The sequence below is a fragment of the Brassica napus genome, chromosome C3 (genome assembly GCF_020379485.1).
Source record: "Brassica napus cultivar Da-Ae chromosome C3, Da-Ae, whole genome shotgun sequence".
Lineage (NCBI taxonomy): Eukaryota > Viridiplantae > Streptophyta > Magnoliopsida > Brassicales > Brassicaceae > Brassica > Brassica napus.
The window spans coordinates 39,200,249-39,215,146 of record NC_063446.1 but is presented as its reverse complement, the minus strand read 5'-3'; the positions used below and the strand labels follow the sequence as shown (position 1 = coordinate 39,215,146).

The following is a 14,898-nucleotide window of genomic DNA, read 5'->3' as shown; positions in this document are numbered from 1 at the left end:
CATGTTCTGGTTGGTATTCAAGGATTAGAGGGGAAAAAGAACATTAGGTATTGTGTGCTGTTTTAAGAGTCTACATTAATGTAGTTTGTATAATAGTATATATATTTTTTAACTTCTAAATAATACAATATACTCGTTGAAATTCTCTATATGCAGTATAAGAAATATATAAGAGCATGATTAACCCGAGGTTCTTAGGATGGAGTTCTTAGCGTAAGTTAAGAAACTGTTTATTAACTTTTAACTAAAACAATTATTTCTTAACTTTTAACTAAATGTCTTTTTCTCTTGCTTTTCAATTATTTATTACTAGTATTGAGTCCATGCTATGTATGGAAATATTTTTGCATACAAATAAACCAATCTTTTACATTTTTTACCAAATTTTAATTATATACAACTAAAAACAAAATGTATAATTTAATTTTGATTTATCTGTATATATGCATATATATATATAAGAAAAATTAACACACTTTTCATTAATTAAACAAAAACCTATTACATAAAATAAAGTTAGATTTGTTTAAATATTTTTACATTAATTTTAATTAGCTTGTTTGATATAAATATTAGTTTGAATCTTTCCTGTTTTACTTCTTTATGTTTTTTTCAATATAATTTTCGAACTTTTGACCTTCAATTTATGTTTCTTTGGCTAGTTACATTTAGTAATTCATTCCGTATCTTCATTTATAGACAACCCAATATTATAAACTCGCAGCAGATATAACTAAACATGAAAGAAGAGTAAATATTTTTATTGACATAATAATTTGAAAACATAGTAAAAGAATTATACATATAAATGGATAGTCACACATTATACTGAATAACACACGAACATATGAAAGAGAAGCATTATAGGAGATAACAAATACCTATAGATTAGTTCAAAACTTTAGCTATTCAAAACTTTAGTTGTTCAAAACAAATAACACGAAGAGGAAGCAAGCGTTGTAGCTCCAGTTTATCTCTCTCAGTCAAACAAAAGTAAATTTTGATCTCTTTTTCTTCTACTGTTCTGCTCCTAAAGAAGGAGTCTAGGCTTTTATTATGTATTTGATTGATTGGTTGTTTGTTTACCAAATATATATAAGAGTATTAAAAAGTATATGATCGTAGATAAAAAAGGATCATGGGTAGTGTAGTGGGTTTTTGATAAACTGTTATACGGTTGTTTTTCTAAATTATTATTTGTTTTAATTAATTAACTAGATCTCGATCCGCGCAACAGCGCGAGTTTTTGTTTTCATTTATTTTTATATAAACATTTTGTTTTCAATTCTAAATTGGTATATATTATAATATATATGTGTCTATCAATTTTTAAAACATAATAAGTATACAGTATATTTTTTCATTGAATAGATTATTTCAAACTTTCACATGTATTTGTATCTTCTTCTATATATATATTTTCGGATTATTATTTCATTATTAAAATCGTAACTATATATATATATATATATATATATATATATATATATATATATATTAGTAAAATATTGTTTTATTTTCATATTCAAAAATATTGTAATATTTCACAAATTTAGAAAGTTTTTTAAAAATTAAACTTTTCGCTTCATAGATTTATATTATCGAGTAAATAATTAAACATTTAGTTTTTGTTTAATTTTTAAAATAAACTATATAGTTAATTTGTTTTCATTGGTTTAAGGTAGTAAAGATTAATCATTGTTAGATGATATGATTTTTGTTATTAAAAAAAAAAATTTATAATTTTAAAAGTTAACAACGACAAATATTTAGATAATTAACATATAGAGGTATATTATTACAACATTAAATTATATATATTTAATTTATACTATATATAAATCCAATGGATCATCTATTGTTTAAATCTAATTATTGATAACCCAATAAAAAATTATGGTAGACCCAAAATTTAAATGACAAGATTAGAGATTAAATATAACATGACTTTATAGGAATAGATCCATTAGGTCCATTTTTTAAAAAAAAAATCACACATGAATCAAGGTTGTGACTTCTATTTTAATATATAAGATTTTAAATATTGTAAATATTTATTACGTGGCAGAATATGATTTGTCGAGTAACTTATGTTTTAATATATAAAAGATTTTTTCCGGCTAGAGACTCTTTTGTAAAAGCACCAATGCTGTTGCTCTAAGTTCTCAAGTTGGCATCATGATGGAGAATTCAGCTCATAAAACAAGTACTGAGATAATGTCAAACACTATGTCAGAGAAAAAATGTCATTAAGCTGAACATAAAAAGTGTTAATGATTCAGAAAATATAATATTCAAGCAATGTACGTACGATGAAAATAAGCCCCATTGGACGACACCTCCTAAATGCATAAACTACTGAGAAATGTGGTGGCATATAAATAAATTCATGTGTTTTTATATTTCATGCTTTTTAAAAGTAAGAGCAGATATGGGATAAATAGTTTTAAAAGAAGGGGAAAACAAGTGACGGAGGGAGTTTTTTTGTCGTGAAAGGGAAACAGCCAAACAAAGCTTTCTGATTCGTAGTAATCACATATGCACAGATCAAAACCTAGCAAAGTTCCAAGATGCAAAGACCAACACACAACTCATCATCATGTCTTTGAAGCTATGGTCTATAGATTCACATTGTAACTTTACAATTTGTATATTGTAACTAAACTTCCATTAAGTACACAACTACTTAGTTTTCTCCTCCGGTAATAATATATCGAACAAGACTTAGGTTCACCCTGGGATGAACCTTTAAATTCACCTATCCTTTTATTACCAATCAAAATGTCACATCAATTAATAATAAAATAGATTAATTTTATTTAAAAAAATCTAAAATAATTGAAAAAATAATAACGCTAATTTTAATGATGCTAACGCCACTAACTAAACCCTAAACCCTAAATCCAAATCCTAAACCCTAAAACCAAACCGTAAACCATAAACCCAAACCCTATATCCTAAACCCAAACCCCAAATCCAAACCGTAAACCCTAAACCCAAACCTATATCCTAAACCCAAACCTATATCCTAAACCCAAATCATAGACTCTAAACTCAAACCATATATCCAAACTTAATCTCTACACCCTAAACTCAAATCGTAAACCCTTAACCCAAATCCTATACCCTAAAGGTTTGGATTAATGTTGATGTTGTTTCTTTAGGGTTTAAAATTTGGGTTTAGAGTCTAGGTTTGGGTTTAAGATCTAGGGTTTGAGTTTAAGGTCTGGGGTTTGGGTTTATAGTTTACGGTTTGGGTTTAGAATTTAGGGTTTAGGCTTTAGATTAAAAGTTTAGGGTTTAGGGTTTAAGGTTTAGGATTTAGTTAGCGGCGTTAGTGTCATTAAAATGAGCGTCATTATTCTTTTTCAATTATTTTAGATATTTTTTAAAAAAATTATGTATTTTATTATTAATCTATGCGACATTTTGATTGGTAACAAGAGAGGAGGTGAATTTAAAGGTTTACCTCTGGATAAACCTAAGTTTTGTTCATATATATGTATCATGCTGATAGTACTAAAAGTATAAAATCCATTCCTATTCAGTTTTTTTCGGGAGAATTGCCAAGTGTGACTCAAAACTTGGAGTCAAACCCAAAACAATACCCCAATTTGGGTCAAAGGCAAAAGTAACCTAAAAGGCTATTGAAATTACAACTATCCCCTTGTGACCAAACAAAAAAACGGAATTTTTTTTACGTTTCTACCCCTCGCAAGTCGTCTGTTTAGACGACTTGCAAATAAGTCGTCCAGACGACTTAACTGAAAGTCGTCTGGACAGTTAGTCTTAAACATAATTTAAAAATTTTGTAAAAAATATTTTGATAAGTGAAAAATGGGAATTATGTAATTAACATATGTCTTAGGAGGTATAAATTAAGATATAACAAATTTCAATTGTTTTCAGCATAGATGAGTGAAAGTAGTGAGTCATGATATTCTTTAGTTTATGTTTCATCAACATATGTTGTAGTATTGTATGTGTTCTTAGGGTTAGATTTTGGAAAGCATTAAAACCGTTTTTGAAAATTTTTAAAATTACTTATGCGTGTTCATTTCTGTGTATAGTAAACACTATTTAAGTATAATTTGATTTTATAACGTGGTTAGTTAGTTAATCTAGTCATTTTAGTTTAGGGGTTCATTTTAGGGTCTAGGACGACTTAATATTTTGTCGTCTGAAAACAGACGACTAAATATTAAGTCGTCTGTTGTACATTATCAGCCAGAATAAGTCGTCTAAACCGGACCAAACCTTAAAGTTTACCAATGTACTTTTAAAGCTAACCGGATTATTTACCCAATATATAAGGTGATTTTTATTTTTTTTGTTTCATTTTTCGCGAAATTCAGAAACCCTAACAGTTCTCTCTCAAAGGCGATTTCGAATTCCCACGATTTCCGAACAAACCATCGTTCTCAACGTCAGCTATCTATCTCACTTCATTCTCACCGTTGTCGCCGCAGCTTCTTCTAACCCTAGCGCCGCCGATTCCTCTAAACCCTAGCGCCGCCGATTCCTCTAAACCCTAGCGCCGCCGCTTCCACTATTTCCGAACAAACCGTCGCCCTCGCCACCGTGGTCACCAACGTTCTCACCGCCGCTTCCTCTAAACACTAGCGCCGCCGCTTCTTCTAAACCCTAGCGCCGCCGCTTCTTCTCTGTAAACCTTAGCGCCGTTTCTCTGTAAACCCTAACGCCGCTAAGTCATCAATCTCGAGGAAAAGATGAACATAAAACGTTGTCTCTATCAATTTACTCATTCTCACCGTTTCACGTTTATTTTTTCAGATCTATAACCGCAATGACGAGTACTCCAACTCCTTCTGCGACTGGAAGACTTGTAAGTAATTTAAGTCGTCTGGAAAGTCTTCCAACTGGACGACTTAGTAGATGACTTAAATATAAGTCGTCCATTTGGAAGACTTTCCAGACGACTTAAATTTAAGTCGTCTACTAAGTCGTCTGGACTTATATTGTTGTCTTTGATTATTTTGCAGACAAAAAGGATGGATATTCCAGAACTCCCCCGTAGGTTATACACATCAGGGGAAGAGCCAGAAGCCCACAATAGCATTTCGTATCATACGGATAACAGCAAGTTGCATACTGCTCTTAGGAAAGCTCTTACTGATGACGAATTTGAAGAGCTCAAGGAGTCGAGTTTGGGAGTTTTCATCAAGTTCAAGGAGCAGGGATTTGGTTGGGCTTCAAGGCTGGTTCACTACATGCTCAGTTTCAAGCTGGACATTAAGAAGAAGTATGAGATGTGGTCTCTCGTTGGTCCAGAACCTTTGAGGTTTTCACTGTTAGAGTTTGAAAACCTCACTGGTCTAAACTGCGAGTACATCGAGGACCTTGAGACACCAAAATGTGACGTTACCCCAGAGATGGTTTCTTTCTGGGGGATGCTGGGAGTTCATCTGGAAGCTGGGCCAACTACTGATCAGATAATAGCAGCACTGAAGAGATGCGGGGATTGGTCCAGGGAAGATCGCAAGCGGCTCGCGTACCTCTCCATCTTCACTGGATTCATTGAAGGGAGAAAGTTTTCAACCGCTACACGATCTACTCTGGCAAGGCTAGTGATGGATTTAGAACGGTTTGAGAATTATCCATGGGGGAGAGTCGCGTTTAAGGTGCTGATGGACTCTTTGTGGAACAAAGAAATTGCTGGCTGTTACACCGTGGATGGGTTTATACAAGTTCTTCAGGTCTGGACGTACACAGCTATGCCGGAATTGGGTGCTAGTATTGGTGGTCCCAGAGCAGACAGTCCGTCTCCACCGATACTGGCTTACGAGGGCAGCAGAGGCCGCAGATCAATGAAAGCTGCTATCTTGAGTCAGGTATTTACTTCAATCCAAAAGACTGCGCAGACGACTTATAATAAGTCGTCTGGAAGGTCGTCCAGCTGGACGACTTATCGGACGACTTAATTAGGTCGTCTGGAAAGTCTTCCCAGCTGGACGACTTATCGGACGACTTAATTAAGTCGTCTGGAAAGTATTCCATCTGGACGACTTATTAGACGACTTATTATAAGTCGTCTGGAAGGTCTTCCAGCTGGACGACTTAGTAGACGACTTATAATTAAGTCGTCTATTTAGTATTTTTTTTCAAATATCTAACTCGATTCTTCTATTTACTGCAGACCCGCGTGATCAACTTTGTTGAGAAGGACATTAGTGAAATGTGGCCAAAATGGGACTCTGAGGTTGAGGACCTGCCCGCGGAGAACATCATTAAAGTCATGTATGAGCGGAGACCGTGGAAGTGGACCATGGATTGCTGGGAAGTCACTGGTACTAAGGTCAATACAAAACCTAAGGTTGTGACTCCATCGAAGAAGGCCAAAGAGATGGTTGTGTTGGAGGAGGAGGAGGAGGAGGAGGAAGACAATCCAAGACCTCGGAAGAAAGCTCGTAAAGAGGCTCCTAAAGTGGCTAGTGAAGAGGCTAGAGAAGAGGCTAGAGGGGTGACCAGAGAGGAGTTGGAAATTATGTTCAAGGGCGTAGCTGACTGCATGAAAAAAGGGTTTAATAAGTGCATGAGGGAGTTTAGGAAGTTGTCCGATAGATTGGAAGCTGTGGAGAAGAAGGTTGGTGTCACCAATCAGGCTACCCCTCCACCTCTAACCAATCAGGCTACCCCTCAAGATAAACAGCCTACCCCTCTTGCCAAAGAAACCGGGGGTAGAAACAAACAGGCTACCCCTCATGCCAATGAAACCGTGGTTAGTAACCAGCCTCCTCCTCATCAAACCAAACAGCAGCCTCCTCCTCCTCAAAAGAAACAGCAGCAGCCTCCTCCTCCTCAAAAGAAACAGCCTCCTCCTCAAAAGAAACAGCCTCCTCAAATCAAAGAGGTTAGTATCAAATCCAGGGTTAACTAGTTGTCCAGACGACTGTAAAAGTTGTCTGGACGACTAGTTGACCCTGGACGACTTAAACGTAAGTTGTCTGGACGACTAGTTGACCACGGAAGACTTAATTTTAAGTCGTCCAGGGTCAACTAGTCGTCCAGACAACTTTTATTTAAGTCGTCCAGGGTTAACTTGTGTGCAACTTTTATTGCAGAGATGGTTGCCGGAGGATACAGCAACCGAGGCGAACTCGGTAAATAAGATCTTGCCGGAGGATAAAGCAGATGGTGTCACCTCCAAAGAGATTGTTGCTGTCACTTCCACCGATCACCAACCGAGCCTCGCTTCCACCGATCAACAACCGAGCCTCGCTTCCACCGAGCCAAGCGATCCAGTTTCAGAACCGAGCCTGGTTGTATTGGACAAGCGTGCAAAGAGTAAACGAGCGAAGAAACCTGCTCCCACTGTGAGATCTCCTTATACGGCAGAGAAAAAAAAAGATAAAGTGGCAGCCTATAATCCATTTCCGCCAGTAAACAAAGATAAGTTGAAGGAACTCGCTGATTGGTTGAAAACTGATCCGTAAGTGATTGCTTTACCCATAATAGCTTGATTTAGTCGTCCAAAACTGATTGCTTTTTTGTTTGCAGTCATTATTTAACTAAGACCGAGGACAAACCACGTACATCACCAACAAGGTGGTACCACTTCCTCCGGACAGCCAGAGGATGGCTGGAAGACTGCGTAAGTCTTCTGCACACGATTTAAGTCGTCTACAAAGTCGTCCAAGTAGACTACTTTCCAGACGACTTAAAGATAAATCGTCTGGAAAGTCGTCTACTTGGACGACCACGTAGACGACTTATATTTAAGTCGTCTGGTAACTTCTAACTTGTTATATTTAATATGCAGCATATAGATGCTTGGATTAATGTGCTAAGGCAGAGGTATCAGGAGAACCCACAAGCTTTCAGGAGCGAGCGAATGTGCTTCCTGGATCACAACTTTTCCCAGTCTTGGAGAGAGCAGTATCAGCTCTTCAAAACATCGGAACCTGATCACAAAGGTTTAGGAAGAGTTCTACCTGGTGGGGCGTCGAATTTTTATGACGGATCAATACCTTCATTTTGCCAATCAAACAAGAAGTGGGGGGAGGACATTGATGATATCTATGCGCCAGTGAACTTGAACGACAAGCATTGGGTTGCTATTTGGATATCGATCCCTAAGAGGCACATAGTCGTCTGGGACAGCATACCTTCATCTAGTGTACCAGACGCATGGGATGCGATAATGGAGCCTTTTCTCCAGATGGTCCCTTATCTGCTTGTTGAGTGCGCAGCCACCGACGAAATACGGGTCAAATACGGGTTGGAGCCATACACATATGAGAGACCGCTGAAAGGTGTACCCACGGCCAACAATGGTGATTGTGGCGTGTACGCTGTAAAGTACATTGAATGTCATGCTCTCGGGGTCTCCTTTGACCCTAAAGACTTTGCTAGGTGCAACGCGAAGAAAATGAGGGATAATATGGCGGTGGATATATGGAAGGAGCTTGTTGATCAGCATCTGAAAGAAAATGTGGATGGTGATAAGTTCGTGGGCATGTATGATTTTTGAACTTGTCTTTGTATTTGAACATGTCTTTGTATTTGAACATGATTTTTTAACGAGCGAAGTATTTGTATTTCAACTTGTCTTTGTATAGATTTGTAAATATATAAGTTGTCTGGAAGAAATAAGTCGTCTGGAAGGTTTTCCAACTGGACGACTTACAAATAAGTCGTCTAGAAGGTTTGGACGACTTATTATAAGTCGTCTGGAAGGTTTTCCAACTGGACGACTTACAAATAAGTCGTCTAGAAGGTTTGGACGACTTATTATAAGTCGTCTGGAAGGTTTTCCAACTGGACGACTTACACTGGACTTCTAAAAATAAAATACACTGGACGACTTACACTGGACTTCTAAAAATAAAATAAACTGGACGACTTAGTAGAAGGTAGTCTAAAAATAAAATACAATTGAAGGAAGAAATAAGTTGTCTGGAAGGCTTGGACGACTTATAATTAAGTCGTCTGGTAGGTTTTCCAACTGGACGACTTACAAATAAGTCGTCTGGAAGGTTTTCCAGCTGGACAACTAGTCAACTGGTTGTGTACATTGTGGTTTCGTATGGCCAGTTTCCTTGCAGTTTGAGCATCTCCGTGCCCTGTGTTTCTTCCTGGGTTTGTGTCCTCTCATCCTAGATAGCTCCAACCAAGATTGCCATCTTGATTTCTTCGGTCTCCCCCGACCACGCTTTAGTTCTGGAGGAAAGCATTCTCGTTCCTCAATATGTTGTGACACGATAGGATATATATTCTCTGAGTATCCTGCATACAGATAATTCTTTGAGTACAGTGGACATACAAGTGTGGAGATATGCAAACCAGCATGTGTTCCAGCAGCTATAGCATGAGAGCAAGGTATTTTCTCCACTCCATAGACACCACAATCACACTTTGCATGTTCCAAATCAACCACACAGTCCATTTTGCCACCTTTGACAAAGAAATGCCATCCATCAATTGGTTCGACCGTCATCGTATCCGCTATCTCTTCTCGAACAGCAAGCAAGTATTCAACACCCCGGCTATGTTCAGTTGTGAGACTCAAAGCATCTTGTCTCCTTTTCCAATACCATTTTCCTAACTTCTGCCTTATGAACTCCAGCAGGAACGTAATCGGAAATCCTCTTGCTCGCTTCAGTGCGGAATTAATAGATTCAGCAATGTTGCTTGTTTTTATGTTGAACCTGTTCCCCTTACAATAAACCCTTGACCATAGCCTGACGTCGGCTTTCTCCAAATACGTTGCAAGTTCCGGGTTTGCACTCCGTATCTCAGCCATGTACCGGTCAAAATCGTAAACCGTGTGAGCATAAGCAGCCCCTTTCACCAAGTACATGAGATGTTTCCCTTTAAACTTTTTGACAATGTTATCTTGAAGGTGATAATAACATATTCCTCGGGTTGCCCAAGGAAACACCTTATCACACGCACTTTTAATGGCCTTGTGCCGGTCGGAGACTATCACCAGAGGCTTGTCATGAGATATACAACTAGCCAATTTTGTGAAAAACCATTCCCAAGAAGGTACATCTTCCTCATCCACGATCCCAAAAGCCAATGGGAATATCTGAAAATTGCCATCTTGTGCGGCTGCAACTAACATAGTTCCTCCATACTTTCCACTTAGGTGAGTTCCATCCACCACAATGACCCTTCTCTGATACTTAAAACCTTTGATAGAAGCTCCAAAAGAGAGAAATAGATACTTAAATCTTTTCATAGAATCAAGTTCTATCGCCGTGATAGAATCAGGATTTGCAATGGAGATTTGCTCGAGATATGATGCCAGACGCGAATACCCTTCTTCTGCTGATCCTCTCACCAATCTTTGTGCATATAACAGTGCTCTGTATGAAGTGGTGTAATCAAGCGCCATGCCAAACATGTTCCTCATTGCATCAGTGATATGCTGCGGAGTTATCCCATCAATGATTCCAACACGATCAATGAAAAGACTACCTACATACTTCGGAGTACAGTGTCTCCGCTGAGCGATTCGGTCTCCCGCTGAGCATAAATGTTTTTCCACATACTTTGTTACCCAAAACGTGTTTGTCCCATGTTTGACACTCGCTCTGACCTTCCATCCACAATAGCTAACCCGACATGTTGCCACAACGAGAGTTTTCGTTGATTTGTATAATCTGAAAGAAAACTTACCCCTCACTGCTGCCAACCGCAGCTCTGAAAGCAGTGCACCCTTGCTAACAAAACTCTGGTTGACATAGATACTGGTACCATTCGATTTTCCTCCTTCAATAGCATTTGTCTTAGCATATGTCTTTTGGATTTCTTCAAAACAAATATTATCATCATCTTCCTCGTCCTCATCTGGAACCTTTCCATAAAGACTGTAATCCCCACCATTCTGATCCGTTTCACCAACAATAGAATTATCAGCATCCTCCTCCCCATTTTCCTCCTCCCCATCTTGATTTTCATCTTCAACAAACTCATTATCACCAACATCTTCATCATCATCACCAACATCTTCTTCCCATTCACCAGCTTCATCATTATCACCAACATCTTTTTCCCATTCACCAGCTTCATCAATATCCCTTTTCTCTGAAACCGTTTCGACCTTGCTGCGGCTTGATACACAAAGACATACTCTATGGGTTTTGAGTATCTCCAGCAAGTTTCGAACTTGTCTATCACTTGTAACATGAATGGGAAGACTGCCTGGAGCCATCATCATTTCTGCTGGTAATGAGTAGCTAATCTCCACACTCACTGTTCTCATGTCCAGGTTATAATCTTCTTGAGCCATTGCAACAAGTTCAGCATGTGTTGAATCTTCATTCAATAAAAACAATCTTGCTCCTTTGAGATCATCAACCACAAAATCCCAACGGAAATCTCTCAACAACCATTCTCCATACACTGCATGTAACTGAAAAATCATCTGCAAATATTCAAAATAAAACACATTAGTAAACATAGAGAAAATGAAGTCGTCCAGAAGACTTAAAGGTAAGTCGTCTAAAGAGGTCACTTTTGCAATTGAAAATTAAAAGGGACGACTTAATTCTAAGTCGTCCGGCTTTGTTTGTTAAAAAAAAAACTTCAGACGACTTATATATAAGTCGTCTACGAGAAACGGGCTAGTTTTGCATTTGACCGAATCGTGTCAGATCTTTGACTATTTCTGGACGACTTATAATTCAGTCGTCTCTGGGAAAGTTAAAATTTCAATATTTTATGAAAACTTGACGACTTACGTGTAAGTCGTCCTAGGTTAGTTTTGTAATTGAAAAATAAAACTTGAAATTTAACTTTCTCCAGACGACTTAGATGAAAGTCGTCCAGCTAAACGACTTAATTTAAGGTCGTCCGGGATAAGCAAAGTTTGACCAGAAAATTGGGAAAAATTCTGGACGACTTTGCTTTCCCCGGACGACTTTAAATTAAGTCTTCTGGAGGGACGACTTTATATTAAGTCGTCTGGTTAAAGTTAAATTATGAAGTTTTATTTTTCAATTACAAAACTAACCTAGGACGACTTACACGTAAGTCGTCAAGTTTTCATAAAATATTGAAATTTTAACTTTCACAGAGACGACTGAATTATAAGTCGTCCAGAAATAGTCAAAGATCTGACACGATTCGGTCAAATGCAAAACTAGCCCGTTTCTCGTAGACGACTTATATATAAGTCGTCTGGAGTGTTTTTTTTTAACAAACAAAGCTGGACGACTTAATTTAAGTCGTCCGTTTGACCAGAAGACTCATCAGTAAGTCTTCTACATACAGATGACTTACTAGTAAGTCTTCTACGCGAACAGATCTTGAAAAAAAATTCAAATTTGTACCTTAAACTAGGTGAGATGACTTCGTTTGCACACAGGGTCTTCTCCAACCACCCAGAACCTCAAACGAAAGCAACCGTTAGTCAAAACGAAAGAAATATGGCTCTGTCAACCATAGCCCATATTTTGAATCAAAAGCTTGAGTTTTTTGGATGAATATAGAGAGAAAGTGAAAGAAATGTTGTTTTTAGTTCATAACAATTGAAACAGAGAGAGTGTAAAGAGATTTACGTGCATTAAAGGGCATTAAAAGCTCCAAACAGTTCGTACAAGGTTGTTGCCACTATTCATTGCAGTGGCAATATTGTAAATACTTGAAGAAGATGAGGTTGAGACAGTAAAGAAGCCATTTTCGAAAAAAAAAAAAAAATGTTAATGGCATTTTCGTAGATAAAATGCAGGTGTAGGGTTAAAATCTCAAAAAAAAAAAAGAGTCAAAAAAAAAGGTTAGTTTTCTATTTGACTCCAAGTTTTGAGTCACTTTTGCAAAAAGCCCGTTTTTTTCACATGTTAACACTCTATATTATATCGCAACCTGACAAAAACAGGATTAAAACATTAACATCGAGAATATAATATTGCGATTACCACTCAAAACAAATATATATTCTCGTTTATTATTTTTAATACGTATTATAATAAACTACCCAGGATATAAGACAAAAGAATCATATTTCTTTATATATCTCTCCATAAACCGCTGCTCAAAATCCTATTCTTGAAATGGCTAAGGCTACTTCTCCCATCTTCCTCCTCCTCCTCCTGGTTATCCTATCATCAACCCTACTGTCAGTCAAATCCAACACAACCACAATCGAAACAACTTGCAAAACCACAAACTACTATCGCCTCTGCGTCTCAGCTCTCAAATCCGACCCAAGAAGCCTCACAGCCGACACAAAAGGTCTAGCCACTGTTATGGTCGGCTTAGGTATGAAAAGCGCCACGGCAACCGCCACTTACATAGCGGGAAACCATACCGCCGCAGCCGCAAACGACACCATCCCCAAGAAGGTCTTAAAAGATTGCTCCGACAAGTATGCTCTGGCAGCTGATTCTCTTCGGCTAACGGTTCAAGATCTTGATGATGAAGCTTATGACTATGCTTATATGCATGTGTTGGCGGCGCAGGATTATCCTAACGTTTGTCGGAATATTTTCCGGCGAGCTAAAGGTTTGGTTTATCCTATACGGAGATTCGCCGGCGTGAAATGAGTTTGAGACGTATATGTGGTGTTGTGTCCGGGATTCTTGATCGGCTTGCTGAATGATTATTGTTGTACTATTTTTCTTTAAAAAATAAAAAAATAAAAAAACTTTGCTAAAATGGCAAAATCTCTGTTTATAATTGAGGTAATGGTAATTACTAAATTTGGAATTTGTAAGTTTTAAATACATTTACTTTATCGTTATCCTCCTTTGCTTTAAACAGAACAATGTATAAGAGATCATTAAGTCGTACCAAATACATTTACTTTATAGTTATCTGAATTTTGAGATTGTAAATGTTTCCTTCGAATTAACCAATCGTACCAAAGACCTTAATTAAGTCGTGTTTAGTTCCAAAGATTTGGGAGAAAAGGCTTAATAATGAATTAATGACTTGGGAAGCAGAATATTACCTTTTTGAACACGAAGACTATTGTGTATTAGATGAATATTAACTGAACCCGTTCTATACTTCTGTGTAACTTTTGCTTTATCAATATGCATTATACATGTCATCTCTTCGGAGAATATGTTGAAAAACTGCGATAAGGTTTTTAAAGTACATCACTTAAAAAGGGAAAGGTAACGCGGTCTATCCGTCTATGCAAAACTTAAAACGAAAACAAAAAAGCTAGACAATGATCGACCACATAAGTCATAACTACTACTACTATCACACTACTTTTTCAGACGACGTCGATTGATCTGCGAATTAAAAGCAAAAGATGTGTTACTTTATTAATAATTTATTAATAAAAACTTCTTTACGTGGAAACAGTTTTATATACACTAGTCAAGTGTGAATGTCTTGGTAGTTCAGCGACCGCAGTAGTCCACTCCACGCTATCATATTAAACAGTGCATGACTAAATAATTGGATTGACTAATAATTCGACTGGTAAGGGTTAACCGGGTTTTTAGTCAGTGGGCAAAATCTTAATTCGACACGTAAAATATATTTCACCCGATTTCCGGTTTACTCGCCACCGCCGGGGCCGATTACGATATCAAGGTAATGCAATTTCCGGAAATTAATTCGATTTCATCCAATTGAGGATCTGGGTTCCGACGGAAAGATCACAATGATTACTACATCTGCTTGATTGCGTTGGATAATTCCAAGCTTGTGGAAACTTAACATATTATTAGATTTTTAATAGGTTAAGATAAACACAATAAGGAAACCTAGAAATAGGAAAATGAAATTTCTATTTAGGTTAGGTTTGTGTTTTCCATATCCCACATGTTAAAGGGAATTGTCTTTCATATAAATATAGGTCTAATGGAGAGGTGTTCCATATGATCTAAGTGAAACATATTGAGAGCTTTAGTTTTGAGTAGTTTCTAAAGCTAATAAGAAAAGTTGTTCTTATAACTCTTTGTGTTTCTAAGA

The 14,898-nt window shown here is 37.2% G+C and overlaps 1 pseudogene; it reads left to right on the top strand.

Moving 5' to 3' along the window:
- The first annotated feature begins 12,944 nt into the window (after window positions 1-12,944).
- Window positions 12,945-13,708, top strand: LOC106374987 (annotated as a pseudogene).
- The last annotated feature ends 1,190 nt before the right edge of the window (window positions 13,709-14,898 follow it).